Genomic DNA, 19,518 nt, shown 5'->3' with positions numbered 1-19,518 from the left:
TTCCCCCTAACCCTTTTAAAATCTTTTCCCCTAAGGGCAAAATTGCTATATTAAGGGCTTATGTATTACATGCAAACTTCTGGTTCGGTGTAGATTTTGTTATATAACCACAAATCTAGTTCATAAGGTTAAGGTTACCACAGTTTGTCATCTTCTAGGCTTTATTTGATGCTCTTCTTACTGCTGATTAAAACAAGGTGGCATAGTTGTGCTAATCGGTTGTTCTTCTTGGTATACCAAGACTGAGAGGGCCTAAGGCTCTTAAGAGAGTGCTAAGAGCTTTGGGAAAACCAAGCAAAACCAGATAACAGAGGTTGGCAGGACAAGCTGGGGGTGGTGCAGTTTTTTTAAAAGGGTCCCGTGGTAAGCTTCAGCAAGAAGTGACGCTTTCTATGTAAATCCAAATATATACGCATTCATCATGACTTTTTTTAAAGACATATGATTTTCTGATACTATTTATTTTTTTAGTTCAAAAATACAGCACAGGCATATTTCTATGCCTCTGTATATAGATCTGCTTTATTCTTTTAGTCATTCCATGGTATTCCATTGTGTTTGTGTAGCATTGTCCATTTACCCAAGCTTGTCTGGAAAGTTATTTAATCTATTTCAGATTTCTCTATTATAAACAATGCTGCATTGAAAATTTTCTGTGTTTCTTTGTGTATCGTTGGGGGTGCTTCTACAGGATCCAGTCTTAGATACGGAACTGCTATAATGAAGGATGGGACATTAAATGTTTGACAGATATGGCTAAGTGCTTCCTAAAGGGAATACCAATCTATCCTCTCATCAGCTGTGTTCAAAAGTGTGTGTCTTTTCTCTTTACACCTTCAAGAACACTAAGATTACCACTCATTTAAATCCTCACCAATGAGTTCGGTTTGCAAACACAAAACTTCTTGTAAAATATTAGCAATACCCTGATTATTTTGTCATACATTCCTTGTTAATTGATTCAAAATTAAAAAAATCAAAATGTATTTCAAACCAGGTGTGGTGGCACATGCCTGTAATTTCAGCACTTGGGAGGCTGAGGCAGGAGGATCACTTCGAGTTCAAGGTCAACCCGGGCTATATCATAAGTCCAAGTCCAGCCTGAACTGCGTAATGATACCCTGTCTCAAAACAAAGATGTATTTCATTTAATTTACTGAGCAATCTAGTTAAATATTTACCAAATACTTAATTCTTTGGTTATCTTCTGTAGATTACTCTTGTTACTGGTCCAGCTTCCCTCAAAGCCAATAAGCCAAGAGGAAGAATATCTGAGAGAGAAGAGTTTTATTTCCAGAACTGGCTACAAGAAGAACCAACTCAATTATAATTGCGATCTTTCCACATTTATATCCTGAGCAAGCAGTTTCCCAAAGTGTGAAGGACTAATTAGAGTGGTTACCACTGCAGGTCTCTCCCCAGGATCTGCTATCTGAGTGCCCCAGCCTGTCTTTATCTTCCAACAGACACCTAGTTTTCTGCAAATTAATGGCTAAGGGCTCTCTCTCCTTTGGTTGGAGATGGTCCAGCAGATTATCCCCACAATAAAGGCTTGTAGCAGTTCTGGTCTGGTCTTGGTTTTTGGCTTTTTTTACCTGACGTATCTGGTGCTGAAACCCAGGAGGAAGGTGATAGATTAAGTGACACTCCCCACGGGATGGGGTCGATTGGCCTTCCCGCCATCTCCTCCAGACCACATCTGCTGAGCCAGGACCTCATCGGGAGTCTTTACCTTTGCCATTGTTGATGATATGCATCCACAGTGGTCATTGATTTCAGGGCCTCCCAACATATCGTTTATGGCAATAACCTTTTCATCCAGATTCCAGGGCGCTTTCTATCCAGATAAAGTTCTGATAGCTAAGCTCCTACTGTACTACTGATGTCAATGATCTTCTCTTCTGGGTGTTCAACCACCAAAGTGCAGAGACCAACACTAAGAGGTAACTGGGTTAAGAAGACCACCAATATTTTGGCCCTGGCCCTCCAAGTTCATCAAAGATTCAGGTATGAAGAAACCATTTATACAACACCTTACATCTTTGGTAAGTCACCCAACCTCCTGAGAAGGGAGATTGCTGCACAACAGAGCGCAAATGTAACATGTGCCGAAGGAGGGTCACCAAGAGAAAAAGTCTCCCATGCTTTCATTGAAAGCAACTTGGTCAAGCAAGGCTGTGGCCCATCCTAATGGCTGACACTGACAGAAGAGCTGAGAGGCTCTTTGTGTGGTTCTAAAATACTGCCTGAAGAGACTTAGTCACTGACCTCGACAGATAGCAAGATGTTCATATTAATTAACACAGGTCTCACTTGAACTTGGTCTTAAACACCCAGCAGAAAAGAATAACCAAGAGGCAGTCAATAAACAGGCACTAGCCATAGAGAGATTTTTGAGGCCCACCACACCACCTCCTTATAAAGGGATAGATCTCCAAGTGGTAAACCAGATAACCCAGTCTCAAGAAAGGTTACAACACCTATTTAATACCACCCTCCACTATCTCTCTGTCAATATCTCAGACTATTGGATGTGTATGTCCATTTATCCCTGCTCTTTCACTCCTATTCCTGCCCCCCTCAATTTTAACCTGTCTGTCTCAAATACTGGCAATTTATCCACAATTCTGGGACCCTTTGCTATGGGTCTCCCATTCCCTACACAAACCACTAACTTAACATGCATGGGGCAAAATGACAACATCACTTGCCTTGCTTGCTCCCTCTTTATCTCAGAAGAGTATCTGATCTGCCTGTCCAATGGCTGTACTTCATATGTAATCAAGAGGCATTCTGGGGCCGGGGATTTAGCTCTCTGGTTCTGGCGCCTGCCTTGCAAGGACCCGAGTTCGGTCCCCAGTGCCAAAAAAAAAAAAAAGCATTCTGATGCTTTAATCAGTCTGACGTTTTCTGTTACACATCCTTCTTTAACCCTCCCATGACCACTTATACAAAAGCCCAGATGTATAAACAAGTTCTCCCATAGAACGCAATCAGATAAAGGGCAGCTCCCCTTCTAGTCCCCTCCTTAATGGGAGTGGGAGTCCTCACCAGGATGGCAACGGGGATAGCAGGCATTTCTACATCCACACATTTCTATCAGGCCCTGTCCATAGAGATTTCAGAAGACATGGATAAAATAAGCCAGTCTTTAAATACAGTACACGATCAAATAAATTTTTTAGCAGCAGTCATGTTACAAAATAGAAGGGCCCTTGACATACAGCGGTCTAAGAGGGAACATACCAGGTGCTAGGTGAATAATGCTGTTATTTTGTTAACCAGTCAGGGGTTGTTAAAGCAAAGGTTAAATAATTACAGCAATGCATTGAAGAGCGAAAGACATGATGGAATTGTTGGGGAGTAGACCAGAGCTATTCCTGGCTTCCCCAAATTAGGCCTTGGATATTTCCTTTGTTGGGCCCACTGGCTTGTATATGTCTTTTAATCATAATAAGGCCCTGTCTGCTTTGCTGTTTTCAAATTTTCTTGCAGGAATGCATGAGGGCATTTAACAACCCGACAGTCACAGAACTTGTTATGGCGGGGTATTGGCCACTGTGGCAGAGCGAAGAAGCCCCCACCTACTGCTGCCCCCACCAAATCCAGGTTTAGCCCCAATGTTTGCCCCTTTGTCAGCTTGAAGAAGCTCCAAAAGAAGAGACCTTTGACCAATAACCATCAAACAAAATCCTGGAATGTTAGATTTCCCTCACCTTAAGATGGTCACTACATCAAAAGAATAGCCTTCCCCCTTCCCATAATGCCCTGCTTCTCACCTAAAAATATGGCTTCTCCCGCTAAAGGTCAGCCTTCTTCTTCCCATCATGCCTCTTTTCCCACCAAGAGAGTAACCTGATACTCACTACTTCCTGGTAACTAGTGATGACACAAGCCCCTCCTAGTGATGTCAAAGCTCCCCCACTCCCAGCCACTACATCACTCAATCCCACCCCAGCTCCTATAAGCTCCACACCCCAGTCCTGTAAGAAGCGCTCCCTGTCTCAGCTGTATTGCTCTCTCTCCTTTGATTGGAGATGACCCAGAAGATTGTCCTTACAATAAAGGCTTGTAGTGGTTAAAAAAAAAGAAAAAAAGATTAATAGCTAAGCAAAAGGTGAGAAAGACATTACTCTGGCTCCACTGGCCTGCTTGATGGCCCCAAATGCAGGTCTTAGGAAAGTTTTCCAGGGATGATTTTCTGCATAGTTATCAGTTCTTGATCATTCACACAAACTTAAACAGCCAGCAACTACAGAGAAGGTCAGCAGCCACAGAGAGCTGAGTCTGGGCCTATACCACTCTGAGTGCTAATTAATGGTAATGGAAATTGCATTGCGAAGCTAAATAAATCCTCCTAGTAGTACTCATTAAAACATTCTGACTTTTCATTACTCCTAGAAGCTTCATTAGAAGCCTGTTATTTTAACTTAAGACTTTCAGTTAATTCTCATAGCCCCCTGTAGCATTTCATCAAAGACCTTGCCAGTTTTTCAATGAAATGAGTTACGACCCAGAAAAGAAAAACAGAGTTTCTTAAAAATACAAAGTACAGTCAGGTATTGAATCTAGCAGTGCTCAGACCTAGGGAGGGAGAATTTATACAAACACCAACGAGCCAGGAAAGTTGGGTACTGTAGTATTTGGGACTGCTCAGAAGACTTATTCAAAAAGAACTAAGGTAATTGTTTCAAGAAGCCCCAGTCACATTAAAGGTTTCTAAGAAGAAACAAAGCATTTTCTTAATTTTTCTTTCTTTTTGGCCTGACCTGGGTTTTTCTTCCATCCCGGTCACTTATGTTACACAGAGTTTAGAGTTCTTACCTCCTCTGGGCTATAACCTATAGTGCCCATGTTTACCTGCAAGGAGAATTCCCAGGTGAAGTCAGAACTGAAGGACACAGATTTAGGGCAGTGCAGCATCAGTGCTGCCTCCTTGGACTCTTGCCCCTCAACAACCCCTTGTCCACACAGTGTTGAGAAGGAGAGCAAGGCTAGGGGAAAAGGCCACAGTTTGCTTTTCTTGTGGCTTGCCAATGCACTTAAAAACACAAACTTCATGTGGTCTCAAGGGCCAATGAGCTCTGGCCTTGGGTACATCTCTGATGGCCTCTCCAACTTCGTCCCAGCCCAGTTGACTTCTGTCTCTCTATATGCCAAGTTTCTTACGTCACCAGGCCCTTCCTGTGTATTCCCGTGGGCACTCATACTTCGGTCACGTGACAGTGTCTCCTTAGCTCCCAGTAGAATGTCTATCAGTATTCATTAAATAAATGAATAAGGATGAAAGCAGTAAATTCTTGAGCTGGTCACATTAATTCAGCTAATTTTTAAAAATTGGCAATAGAAAAGTGGACAATTACAGCCAGGCTTCCACTAGAGAAGGGATGGTTGTTTTAGATGCTTACAGAACTTTTTAATAAGCCACATAAATGGAAACAGAATTGTTAAATCAAAAACTAAATCAGTATGGAAACAAATTAACAGTAAAGCTTAAATTCAGAGCTTTCCCCACTGAAGCAAATTGATTTTGCTCTCTTGCTCATTTTTTGCAGATGCGGTTCCCCCACTGTTTTCTTCTGAGAAAACCCTTTCAAAGAAGGACCCAAGGGAAAGAGGATAGAATAGAATAATATAATAAACTCCCAGCTGAAAAAGGATAATAAGCTCACCACTCATCTTCAGCACTTCCTGCCTCACGGGCAACCCTGGCTCCTGCCTCTACCCACTAGATTATTTTGAAGCAAATCCCAGATACCATGTTATTCTATCTGTATTTTAGTATATAGCTCTAAAAGATAAGGACTCTCAAGAAAATATAATAATAACACCTATAAACTTGAAAATAATTTTTTTTGAGACAGGGTCTTGCTATGTAGTTCAGGCTGACCTTAAACTCACTATGTAGTCCAGGCTGACCTCAAACTCTCAGCAATCCTCCTGCCTCAGCTTGCCCAAAATAATTCTTATTGCAAATATTCAACTCCTGTTCAAATTATTCTGTCTCAACATTTTTTGTGAGTTGTTCTGTTCCATTTAGAAGCCAACCAGAATCCATACATTTGCATTGGTTTATAGGTCTCTTCAGTTTCTTGAAACCTATAGTTCTCTCCAATTCTTTTTTCTTTAAATTTGTTATAAAAGGAATTAAAAGTCAGGATGAGGCTAGAAATACAGTCAGGGGCTGTCTTGGGAGGGCTTTCTAAGCCATTGTAAGGACAATGGGTTTTAAGTGCAGTGGAAAGCACTGCACTTAGGAAAATTAACATGGTCTCAATTCTAATTTTTATTCTAGCTACTGTGTGGACAGTGAATATAATGGGAAGAATAAAACAGGAGGAGTCAGTACTGTCTCCAACACATAAGTAAGACAGGGTAATAGGGTGAGGGACACCCCTAGCAGAAAGGACACTCCTAACACAGTGAACCACCATCCCCACACACGGAATCGGTCAGAACAGTGCCACTTTGGATCAGTCAGAAACATGCTATTTTCTTTAACCTTTTTTATTCTATGTGTGCAATACATAATGGTCATTTTCCTGTGTGGAGGTGGCACAAATACATACACATCATCATTCCCTTTCATCCTGTATTCCTCCCTGCTCCATCTCTTGATCCCTTTCCCATTTGAGAAAGATCCACCTCTGCACTTCCTATTGTCCGTTTTTATCTTGCTCTTTTTTTTTTTAATTTTTACTTAATGGTTTTTTTATTGGAAAAAAAGACTGACATTTACCAATTGGAATGCAATTATAATTTCTTGAACACTGGTGTTGATGGTTGTGCTGAAGTCCACAGCCACAGCCTACTCTGCTGGCTCCAAGTCATGCGTCAGAAGGTTTTATTTATTTTTTATTTATTTTTTTTGGTGGGAGTACTCGGCATTGAACTGGGGCCCTTGCACTTTGGGGGCAGGTACCGGAACCACTGAGCTAAATCCTCAGTCCCAGAAGGTTTTAAAAACAGAGAATCCAAAGATGTGCCCTGTCAAAGATCTGTTACTGAAAATCTGTGTGAGAGTGACAGCCTGACACCCATTTCACTTTGGTACAACGCAGACATTGCTAAACCAACACATGTGGACACGCCGCCAGGACGGGTCACTGTCACCATGGGTGGGAGCCCAGGGGAGCATCAGAGGACCATCCTCCTCCTAGGGCTGCATCTCAGCGGTTTATCTTTCACGCATTCTCTGCACATCACACTGAGGTGAACCAACTGTAAACGTGCCTGTTTTCAGTAAACCAGCCATGACAATTTATATTGACAAACTGAACCTGAGCCCAACTGAACAGGTTTTGAATTTGTTTTTCATTTTTCGATTTTAATAGGAATGCTTGACTGGGTTCAACTGTCAAGCCGCACACATGCAAAACTGGCCAGCCCGAGCACTGTATTCCTCATTAGCAGAGGGATCTTTAAGGGAGTCCACTAAGTGCTTCCTTATCATTAAGGTAGCACAGGTATTTCTATTGTAAAACTGATGTGTGGCTTGATCTTCAGGGGACAGGACCACCAACGAGTACAAGCAGATTTTGTGTGTGGACAGAAGGGACTTTTGACATTCAGTTTTGCTATACAGACACAGAATGAATGAATGAACTTTTCCCCTTTTTTCCACAAAGGTAAGAGATTCAATTTGACTCTTCTAGAGGAGGGCAAAAGCAGTTGAAAATAGGCCTTCACTTTGCAGTCATCTTCCAAAGGAATTCTTCGTAGTTGACGAGTCCATATCCATCAGTATCTGCTTCTCTGTCCATTTCCCCTACTTCTTCAACTGTTGGTTTTTCTCCTAAGTTTGCCGTGACATGACGTAGCTCTGCTGCCCTGATGGAACCATTTGCATCCTCGTCAAAGACTCAGGATGCCTCGCGGATTTCTTCTTCGCTCTCTGTCTCTTTCATTTTCCTGGCCATCATAGTCAAAGCTTCAGGGAAGTCAATGGCACCGTTCCCATCAGCATCCACTTTGTCGATCCTATCCTGCAGTTCAGCTTCTGTTGGGTTTTGACCCCTTGATCTCAGGACAACTCCCTTGTTGTCGTGGTGCCGTCACCATCCTTATCCGGTAGGGAGAAAGCTGCCTTGAATTCAGCAATCTGTTCTTCAGCCCGCAGATCAGCCATGGTGCCAGCAAAGGGAGAAGGGCAGAGGGTGAGAGTGAAGGCACCAGCACAGCGGGCCGCCTCCTACAGCTGGGCGGCGGAGGCTCAGTGTGCACTCGCTCTGGGCTGTGCCGCTGTCGCCACCCACTGTGAGAAAGGCTCTGCGCCCACGAGACTCCCAGCACCACTTTGCTCTTTATTTACAATCGGGCTTCTCGTGTAAGACAAACCACGTGATATTTAAACTTGTGTGTCTGATTTCTTTTGACCCACATTTCGACTCAAGCTTCTCCCTCTTTGTGGCAGAGTAGTACTCCACCGTGTGTTAGTACCATGTTTCCTTTATCCACTTGTTCATGGGTACGCGGGCTGCTTCCAAGATTTACCTGTTAGAGTTATGCAGCTGTAAATACGGGTTTTCCATCCTTCATTTGAATCTGGTGCTGTTCACAACGCCAATTAGGAAATGCTCTTTCCAGTCCTTCATTTGTGTGTGGGCACAACCAGTCAAAAGACACTAATTTTGGTTCTTCCTTACCTGCAACAAGAAGCCAAATGAGCTGTTTGACAGGACAGTTTACATGGCATGGTGCTAAGTGAGTGTTTGACAGGATGACTCTGTTTGTTTATTTGTTTGGTTGGTTTTTTGAGACAGGGTCTCACTATGTAGTTGAGACTGACCTGCAGCTCACTATGTAGCCCAGGCTGGTCTTGAACTCACAGCAATCCTCCTGCCTCAGCCTCCTGAGCACTGGAATTACAGGTGTGCGCCACCACGCCCAGCTCGGATGACTCTTTTATGCCTTCTTGACATAAAAGAGAGAGAATCCACGAATTTTGGAACAAAAAAACCTTCCCCTTGTCCTTGGGGCACTGTGAACCTTTCAACCAGCTCACTGTCCCCCTGCAGAGTGGACTTCTATTCTGCCTTCAATAAATGTACACCCACATTGCCTTTTCTATGTCTTGTCCAGTTCTTTGTTTCGACCCCAAGAACATGGAAAGAATCCCACATGGCCTCCATCCGATCCGATCACATAAGCACTGCCCCAAATCCAGTAGCCATTGTTTAGCCTCCACACCAAGATTTTCTATTCTCAGAACAATCCATCACCACACTGGAAGGAGATCTTTCTGCTCAACGCCCTCCTTGGGACAACACATGAGCTCCTGGACGCTTTCCAGATCATGGGCATGAATGAGCTGGGCGCCTGCTCTCCAGGGCAGCTGCTCTGAGGCCTTCAGCTGGCAACATTCAAAGAAAGGGCATTGGTAGTCACCAGAGTCAAGTGCCCTGTCCTGGTTATTTTCCAGCTTCCACTTCACAATAAAGTGAACATTCCCACTTCTGTGCAGCACAGTGAGCAGAGCTCAAAGATTTAGTAAAACCAACATTGAAGGGGAACTAATGTAGGGCTTTCTGGGTTTGCATAAAAAGTTAATGTCACCTAAGGGCCTTTAAAATCTCAGGACCACTAACAATAAATTTTGTGATTATCCTTCTTAAAAAGATTGTGTTTTCAAATGCCCTCTAGCAGGTACAGCAATTTGTGTAATTCCAAGCCTACCACCAACACGAGACCACATGGGGAAACATGGGACGCTTTCCCTGTGAAATCCGGGGCAAGGCACAGGTGCCCGCTCTCCCCACTCTGCCCAGTGCAGTCCTCAGACTTAGCCAGAGCAATCAGGCAAGAGAAAGAACAAAAGCAGAGATGAACAGGAGAGGAAGAAGTCAAATTGCCCGTACTGCAAATGACATGCTCCTATGCATAGAAGACTCAAAAACTATAAGAGAACTCTTAGAACTAATAAATTCAGCAAAGTGGCAAAATCATTCAGCAAAGATCATCACACAAAGGTTAATAGCATTCCTGTACGCCAACAATGAACTCACTGAGAAAGAAGTCAGGAAATAATCCTGTTCATGATAGCTTTTTAAAAAGCCGATACCTAACGAGAGAAGTGAAAGACCTCTATAATGAAAACTCTAGGACTCTGGAAAAAGAGATTGAAGAGGGTATCAGAAAATGAAATACCACCTGTCCTGTAAAGGTACAAGATTCCAATAATGAATGCAACTGTACCGTATACCTAAAATGTACCAATTAACTCAATGAGGAAAACAAACAAACCAACAAAAGAAAATGAAATACCCACCCATGTGTGATTTCTTAACTTTTATTCTGTTACAAATTTCAAATTTCATTGCTTTGTAGTAAGAAAGCATGGTTTGCATGATTTTAATAGTTTTAAATCCACAAACATGTTTTAATAAATAGCCTAATGCTATGAGCTGTGATGGAAATAAGGTGAATATCTGAATATTTTTTACTGATAAAAGACACATTGCCATTAATTTCCCTCAAAATGTTCTCCCTCGTTTTAGACGCATTTATTTCATTGTTCTTGTCACTCTCTGATGCAATTCTGGAAGCCCTCCTTCCTAAGTGTCTTTAGTTGAACTGTCGTGGCTGCCTTGATGTCCTGAATTGAGCCAAAGCACTTCCCTTTCAGGATCATCCTGACCTCAGGAAAGAGGTGAAAGTCACACAGTGCCGAATTCAGAGAGCAAGGAAGATGGGGACATACCGTCACGTGTTCACAAGCCCGCCTTTCCATTGGAGGGCGCCCAGCAGCGGCACTCACTGTATTTCTTTTTTTTAATCACTCTTCATAAAGACACTCATGAAACTGGACGTCCAGAACTGCTTCAGGAAGTAGCAAGAGGGATGGGATGAGTGTGCGCAAAGTGAGGGGGAAGGTTTGAAGGAGGATTGATGGCGATGTCTCTTTACTGTAACGCGTTTTTAAAATTTAAACACGCCCACGTTTTCTGACCTGTCTGTATCCCCGAGAATTTTCTGTGTGTACTTGAGAAGAACGTATGTAAGAACGTGTGTTCTACTGCTGGGGAGCGCTCTGTGCACCTCTGTTCAGTCCAGCTGATTGACAGCGTTGCTCAAATTTTCTGTTTCATTGCCGATGTTCTGCCTTATTGTCGTGAACATTTTTGAAAGTAAAATAATGATGTCTCCAGTTATGCCTATTTGTCCCTTCACTTTTTGGTTTCATATGTTTCAGGTCTCTCTCTCTCTCTCTCTCTCCCTCCCCCCCCCATCCCTCTCTCTCCCTGAGCTAAATCCTCAGCCCTTTTTACTTTTTACTCGGAGACAGGTTCTTGCTAAGTTGCCCGGCTGGGCCTCAAACTTGCAATTCTCCTGCCTCAAATTCTCAAGTAGCTTGAATTATCATGCCCAGCATTTTCATAATTGTTACACCCTTCATGTCTTCTTTTTATCATTATGAGTATTTCTTTTTTTGTCTCTGGTAATGCTTTCATTTTAAAGTGTATTTTTTCTGTTATTCTATTACAGCTGTCTTACGGATTATGTGAACTTATTATATGCTTTTCCATCCTTTTAGTTTCAACCTATTTCTACGTTCCCAAATGTGTCTCTTGTATATAGTTGGACGTTTTGTATCCACCATGCCAATCCCTGCCTTTTGAGTGCAGCATTCAATCCACTTACATTTAGTATAATTACTTATAAGGTAGGGTTTATGTCTTCCATCTTTTCTACATGTCATGTACCTTTTTTTTTATTATTCCACTCTGTTATTCTCTTCTTTTGTGCTAAATATTTTCAAGTGAACCAGTTTAATTTTCTTGTAGTTTCTTTACTTATTTTCTTAGTGTTTGGCTGAAAATTATAATTAACATCTTAATTTATAAAAATTGAGTTTAGATTAACAGTGACTTTCATTGCAGTCAAATATAAAACTTTGCTCCCGTATGGCTTGAATCCTTCCCCCTTTGTGCTACTATCATCATAGGATTTATATCTTTATACATAAGCCTACCAAGACAGTTTTATAATTGCCACTTTATCGTCTCAGAGATGTTCAAATTCGCTGACTCACTTTGCCCTCTTTTCATATTTGCTGCTTAGCTTCTCTAACGAAGCTTTTAGTTATTGTACATTGCACAGTTTAACTCTAGAACTTCTATTTCTTGTCCTAATTTTTAGCTTTTTATCAATCATCTCTGTTTGGTGGAACATTGTACAAGCATGTTTCGTTAGAGCTATTTGTTGTTTCTCTTGCTATGTCTTTTGTGACTTCCAGGGCTAACTCCGTAAAGCCTGTACCGTTTGTCACATGTGCCCACTGCACTTCATGTTTGGTTAGCTCTGTCATGGCTAATAACGGAACAAAGGATTTTGGTGACCGCTTTAAACAGGTGAGTCTTTATTCTCTCCCGGGGACTCTGAATGTGCCCTACAACGAGCCATCAATGCTCCAGCAGGCAGTCCACAGCTCTGCCTTCACCCTCACCATCTGCCTGTGCAGAGGATCAAGGACAGCCCAAGCCTTCTAAGTCCTGGGACTGTCAGAGCTTTACAAAGCCCTCACTTTCTAGTTGCTCCTTTAAGTTTTTAGCCAGCTCCTCTGTGCCCTGGCTGTGGTGCCCAACAATTCCCACAGCTTATTTTCAACAACTGCTCTCGGAAAAGGAGTTGGAGTTGTAGCTGGAGTCTCCTAGGCTCTCAAACAGGTGGATCACGACGATTCTCTGAGGGGAGCCCTCACGGGGCACCCCAACCCCATCTAGCCCATGACCAGAGGCTGCTGACTACAAGGTTGTTGGTCTTCCAGGCTACTGGGGAGCAGGGGAAGGAGAAAGTGGAATGTGTCAAGTTCAGATGCCATAGAGATTGCTGTTATTAACAATATTAAGTGGTTTTCTTCTTGAATAAAAGCTTCTCTGACTCTTGCAAGCCTTTGATTAATTCACAGCTCTGGAAACACAGATTCTGAGCAGGTCTCATCAGTCTTGTAGTTTCTGCGGAGGAGGAATATCTGCACTAATGACTGATGGCTCATTTTTTAACCAGCAGTTATTGCGCACATCTCAAGGACAAGGTTTACCTAAAAACCTACTGTTGCTATGTACATTGGTTGGTGATGGGGAGGGTGAAGATGTAAGGAATATGTTTATAAACAATTGCTGCTTGGATTAATGGATTCAGAGAACTTTCCTTTAAAAAGATGAACACTTTCACGAGAATTATCAGCTTCTTTTTTCTCTCTTTTCCTTTTTCTTGAACAGTCGTGGTTCCTGTGCGTGAGAGCCCCTGCTTGAGGGCGACTTCAGACGGTGAGACAGAATAGGGAGCACAATGGACAGGGACTTTTGCCCTGAAGTCATCTTTCACTCAATTTGACATCAGAGAGCCTCAGAAACCTTTAGAATGTCTAGCCCTGAAGATGTCAAGGGCCTTGCTGCCGAGGAGAAGAGGGCATCATTGGGCCACATGATCCCAGGTGCCCAGGTCCCGGGTGATTTTGCTTTGTTCATTCGTTCCCAGCAGGGACACAAGAAGGCCTGAATAAGAAGGTACCCCATCCTGAGGGGAGGGCCCTCAAGATGAAGACTCATGACTCGCTGAGCAAGACATGCCTGAAGCTTCCAGAGGACAAAGCGCTTTGTGACTCCTTTCCAATGCTGCCTAATCGACTCTGGGGCTGGGGTGCCGCTCAGAGGCAGAACGCGCGCTCAGCATGCATGAGGCCCTAGTTTCATCTCAGGGCCCAGAACGTGGTCTACAGCCCAAAACTTAAATGTGTATGTCATTTGGGTTTGATTACCTGCCGAGTCTGCAGGTGCTCTACCACTAAGCCACACCCCACCCCAGTAATCTTTCTTTCTGTTTTGTTTTGTTATGGGGCTTGGGGGGGCAGCTATGGAATTAGAAAATATGGCCCCTGGGTGTACTTATAGAGCTCAGATGTATCTTTTCCTTCCTCAGGGGTCCATGGCTGGGGGCAGCAGCCAGGGGAAAGGAATAAGTAGAGTCACAGTAGGCCAGAGGAGAGTGGAGCTACCCCAGAGTGGACCTGTGTCACAAACCGAAGCGTCCCTTCAGGCCACCGTTCTCTCTTGCGTGGTGACCCGTGCCCACGACATAGGTGTACTTCTTTTCCTACTTTCACTTGGCCCAAACTCGCTCTGCAGAGCCTGTTTCTTTCCCACCTTTAATAAAAGTTTACTACCATTAAAAATCAAAAATAAAAACCAAGGGTCCCTTCAGTGTAACTGTCCCCTACCGGGGCACACACAGAGCCACCACTGCTGAGGGCCGGGAGGAGCTGAGTCCCCAACAAACGTTACAGGGAGCACCAGAGGGAGCCAGGAAAGGGTGCAGTTAGTCAGCTGCACTGTAACGAACATCTCAGATGACAGCTTGCAAAGAGAAGGGATTGTGCAGCTTATGGCTTTGGAGGTGTCAGTCCACGGACTACGTGAGAACAGAGCAAGGTGGCCAGGGCCCACGGACCTAAGACCATTCATTTCATAGTTAGGAAAGAGGAAGAGACCAGGACCCACAAGCCTTTCAGTCAACCACAGACCTCCACTAGGCCTCGCCTCTTAAAGCCTCCATTACCTCCCAATAACATCACTTTTAGGGATCAGGCCTTTACCACAAGGTCCTCCAGGGAGACACTTGTGATCCAAACTACAGCAGTGGGGAAAGACAAGAAAATGCAGAGAACTTTACAGGTGAGAAAAATGTGTGCATTTCCTGCGGGAGATGAGTGTGGAGCTCTGGAGAACCCACTGGAAGTTGACAGCTGAGCTGAGAGATGCAAGGGATGGTGGGGGTGGTTAGACTAAGACAGATGCAGCGATGCTCACCTGCAGTCACAGCCGCTAGGGAGGCTGAGACAGGAGGATTCCCTGAGCCTAGGAGTTCAAGACCAGCTTGGGCAACACTGGTAGACCCTGGCCCAGAGAAAGAAAAGACTCAAGGGGTGAATAAAGTCTTAGTCATAAGTAAAATCTAGTAATTTAGGCTTGGCCTGTGAGCAGTGGGGAACCATGGTAGATCTTAAAGAGGGGATGAAAGTCATGCCTGTGTTTGAGGTAGATCTTCAGCTTCACTGTGGAGGACAGAAGGAGCAGAGGACTGTGGAAAACACACCAGAGTGGTGCCGGGTGAATATGGATCACATTTGCCAGCGAAGGATTGCTCTGAAATGAGCACACGGCCCAGGACCAGGCTACTGGCTGTGCATGCTCTGGGTTTCAGCCCCAGGATCTGCTCCTCATTCCAGAGGGGGCAGGACAGGTTGTGTGTGGGGGAAACCAGCTCGTTTAACTGTGACACTGAAATCTGTACAAGTACCGGGCATGGTGGCGCACACCTGTAATCCCAGCACTCGGGAGGCTGAGACAGGAGGATCGCTGTGAGTTGAGACCAGCCTGGGCTACATAGTGAGTTCCAGGTCAGTCTCAACTACATAGTGAGACCCTGTCTCAAAAAACAAAAAGAAAAGAAAATTGTACAAGTGTTCTGATGTCTGCCTTCCCTCCCCATATTTAGTCTCTTAAAATGACAGAAAATATCCTCACCACTCACAAGTTTAATGGGTTTAATAAGTGTACCTCTTTAGTTCCTATTTTCAGCACCCGCTATTTCTTTGAAACACCAGTGAGACGTGGCAGTGGCCAACAGTAAATTTCTACCCTTCAGAGATGAAAAGTCCAGGTTCTCTGAGCATTCTCTGTTGTGGTGGCACTTATCCAGAATCGGTACTTCTCCACAGCTGGGGAGCTTTAAACGTACCAGTGAAAGAAAAGCTTTCTCCCCTTCAAGGGGAAGAAAGAAAATGATTCCTCAAAACCTAGCTGATCTGGCTGTGAGGTCTTTCCTTCTGTCCTATCTCTCCAAGCTCTTTTTTTTTTCTTCTTTTTTGCAGTAGAGCAACAGAGACCAAAACCCAACCTGAGTTACAAGAAACAGGACAGTGATGGCTATAAAGAGAGGGACCAGGAGCAACTGAGCCACCATACTCCTTTACCTCCCACAGCCACGTATGTGCTTCACAGAAAACAACAAAAATAACAAATCCACAAAATACAACAGCTAGAATTACAAAACTCAAACATCCAAGGGTGCTGGAAGGCAGAAAGGATAGGAGGGTAAATAGCCTAGGGGAAGAAACAAAGTATTCAAATCAGTCCAGGCACAGGGGCTTGCAAAGGCTAGAAGCTTCGGTAGAAACTACAGAAAAACATGCGGTCCATTCGGACTCGTGATGGTGTTAAAAATCCACACGCTGGTGTCAGGAAGATTCCGCCTTACGTGCTCCAGAGATACAAATTCCATTTCTTCAAAGAGAGGGGAATGTGCAGAGGACCCGTGGCAAAATGGGTCCGGGCAGGTTTTTAATTAGTGTTTCTTACAGGTCTCTCTCCTCTCCCCCTTTCCCCTTCCCTGCCTCTCTCTCTCTCTCTCTCTCTCTCTCTCTCTCTCTCTCTCTCTCTCTCTCTCTCTTCCTTTTTTTTTGTTTTCCAGCAGTGCTGAGATTGAACACAGGCAAGCTCTCTACCGCTCGGGTCTCTGCCCAACACACAGCGCTTTTACATTTCCTAATTTAATAGAGAAAAAAAAAACCTTTGTTACACATTAGAATTATTGAACTTAAAATAGGTGAGGAGTATTTCCATGGCACCCATTGACTCGATGGCCAAGTTGACCATCAGGGTTCACGGTGATTTTGTGGTAAAACAGGAGAGGACAGTGAGGGGAACCATGCTGTTCCGTTGAGCTCCTGCACATGAGTCAGGCTGCACCCTGAAAATGTCATGATCCCTTCGATCATACATATTTTTAGATCAGAATATTATTAAATATCACTAAAATAAAAGCCGAGTGTGGTGGTGCATGCCTATAACCCCAGCACTTGGGAGGCTGAGGCAGGAGGATCCCTGTGAGTTCGAGACCAGCCTGAGCTACATAGTGAGCTCCAAGTCAGTCTCAACTACATAGTGAGACCCTGTCTCAAAAATTGAAGATTTGCATGATTTGTCCCAGTGATAACTTTATTTCCATGCTGTCCATTCTCCACATACTAGTCGCATGAGGAGTTTTAATTAAAATTAACAAATTAGTTTCTCCTTGTTTCACTAGCCTCATTTTAAGTACGCAATAGTGACATGTGGCCAATGTCTACCTTATTTGAAAGATCGGCTAACCAGATGTGGTGGCACACACTTGTAATCCAGCTGCTTGGGAGGCTGAGGCAGGAGGATCACAAGTTTGAGGTCAGCCTGGGCAACTTGGCAAGGCCCTGTCTCAAAATTTAAAAATTATAAAAGGCTTAGGAATGTAGCTCTGGGTAGAATATTTGCCTAGCATGTGTGAGGCCCTGAGTTCAAGCCCAGTCCTGACGGGGGGGATATAACAAATATTTTCAAAAAACATTTTCTTTTTTCTTGCTTTATAAATATATTTGCTGAGCTATTCACAACTGTCAAGGTATGGAATCAACCTAAATGTCTATCTACTAATAAATAAAGAAAATATGGCACATATACACAATGGCATACTATTCAGCCATGAAAAAGAATGAAATCCTGTCATTTGGAACAACATGATGGAACACAAGATCCTTATGCAAAGTGAAACGAGCCAGGAATACAAAGACGAGTACCACATGATCTTACTCCTATATGGAGTCTAAAAATCTAGTCTCCGCTGCTCAGGAGGCCGAGGCAGGAAAATCACTTGAGCTGAAGAGACCAGCTTGGACAACACAGCACGACCCTGCCAAAGAAATGAGAAATGATTGAAGGAATAGATAGATTTAACCTGATTTAAACATCACACTGCGTACACATACATAAAAAAATCACATTATCCTATTGGTACGTACAATGTATATATTTTATGTATCAGTTAAAGAAAATGTTTGCTGGGAAATCCTGGGCCAAGTACGTGGAAGGTAAGATGTAATCCTGAGCATAGAGGACATAGATCACACAGAATGTTTTTCTGAAAAGAGAGCCAAATCAGAACTCTGTATCATACCAGAGTTACATTTGCATAACTATATTCCATAATGAGTTACACTGAATTAATATTCAGGATATTAAAAATTTTACTCTTAAAAAACCCCTGGTCTGAGGGTGTAGCTCAGTGAAGGAGCACACTGTGGCCTGACAAAGCCGTAGGTTCAATCCCCAGCACCACAAGGCAAATGGAAAAATAGGCCCCAAATTGAAGGTTTTTGTAGAAAAGGAAATCTGAATTGGTAATCAATACATTAAAACCTCATTTGTAACTTGGTACGCGCAATTAAAACCACAAGACACCATATCTACCAGATTGGTATAAATTCAGAAATGTGTCGAAACCACGTGTTGGCCAGATCCTAGGACAGCGGGAATCGCTAGAGGTCCACACAGCCACGCTGGAAGGCAGTTTGACATCCAGAGACAGGGAGGTCGGGAGTGGAGGGAAGAGCAGCAGTCGCGCTGCCGGAGAACGTACCCTGTGCGCACAGGCCCACGGTCAGGGGAGGTAAGAGCCGAGACAACCCAAGGGCCGGGTGTGCAGGCAGGAAAGACAAACGGGACGCTTACCCAGCGCGGTCCCACCCAGCCGCAAAACTCAGCGCACGACAGTCCTGTGTGTGAGCAGGAACAGCGGAGGCGAAGGCCAGAGGTGTTGTGAGATGGGTGTGCAGAGGTGACGGATGTTGGGGGCCACACGCCCCAAACCCCGCGGAACGCTTGGCTGGACGTTCACAGGTAGCCCTGTCCTGCCAGTCTCCGGTTCATCATTAGACCGGTCCCGGCATCAGTCAGGTCACAGGCCACCCTGCCCGTCTCCTGTCCTTCCCCGGCCCCCACGTGAGTTCCTGCCCAGGCGCCCTTCTTTTTTCTTTTCTTGCTTCCTGGTTCTATGAATAAAATGCCACGGAAGCTGCAACTTGAGGCTGTCTTTCCGAGGACTCCTCTCCCTGGCCGAGAGTTGGACCCTCGCTCCCAGGAACTCTTTGCTTCATCCGGTGAGTACTGTTTCAAACATGTGAGTATTCTGTGCCATGGTCATGAACTGTGACAAGGGACAAATCTCTCAAGGATAGCGCTGAGCAAGAAGAGCGAGTTGCAGAAAAGCATATATAATGCCACTTATTTAAATTTCAAAATCATTCTGAGTAAGTGCAAATAGGAGAAAGCTACAAGAGATACATGGAAATTATATTTAAAGGACATTACGTTCAGGGTACTGTTTGTCTCTGTGGAGGGCGGATGTATTTGGAGAGGATGCTAAGTTTTATTTAATCTTTCTTTTTTCAGTGCTGGCGATCATACGTAAGCCCTTGCACATGGCAGGCAAGGGCTCTATCACTGAGCTATATTCCTGGCATTTTCTATTTATTTTTAACTTTATTTATTTAATTGCTCACTTGTTTTTATATACAGGGCCTCACTCTGTAGAACAGGCAGGACTTGAACCCTCTGTAGAACACAAGCTAGCATTCATGATCCTCCTGCCTCAGCCTCCCTAGTAGCTGGGAATACAGGTATTCACCACCATGCCCAGCTTCTTATTAAC

At 43.9% G+C, this 19,518-nt stretch overlaps 1 pseudogene; it reads right to left on the bottom strand.

Moving 5' to 3' along the window:
* Positions 1 to 7,658: 7,658 nt before the first annotated feature.
* On the bottom strand, positions 7,659 to 8,128 carry LOC104850022 (annotated as a pseudogene).
* Positions 8,129 to 19,518: the final 11,390 nt, after the last annotated feature.

The sequence above is a fragment of the Fukomys damarensis genome, unplaced genomic scaffold (assembly GCF_012274545.1).
Source record: "Fukomys damarensis isolate Sample0158 unplaced genomic scaffold, DMR_v1.0_HiC HiC_scaffold_37, whole genome shotgun sequence".
Taxonomy (NCBI): domain Eukaryota; kingdom Metazoa; phylum Chordata; class Mammalia; order Rodentia; family Bathyergidae; genus Fukomys; species Fukomys damarensis.
The sequence above is the reverse complement of the archived record's forward strand: the minus strand, read 5'-3'. Positions and strand labels throughout refer to the sequence as shown.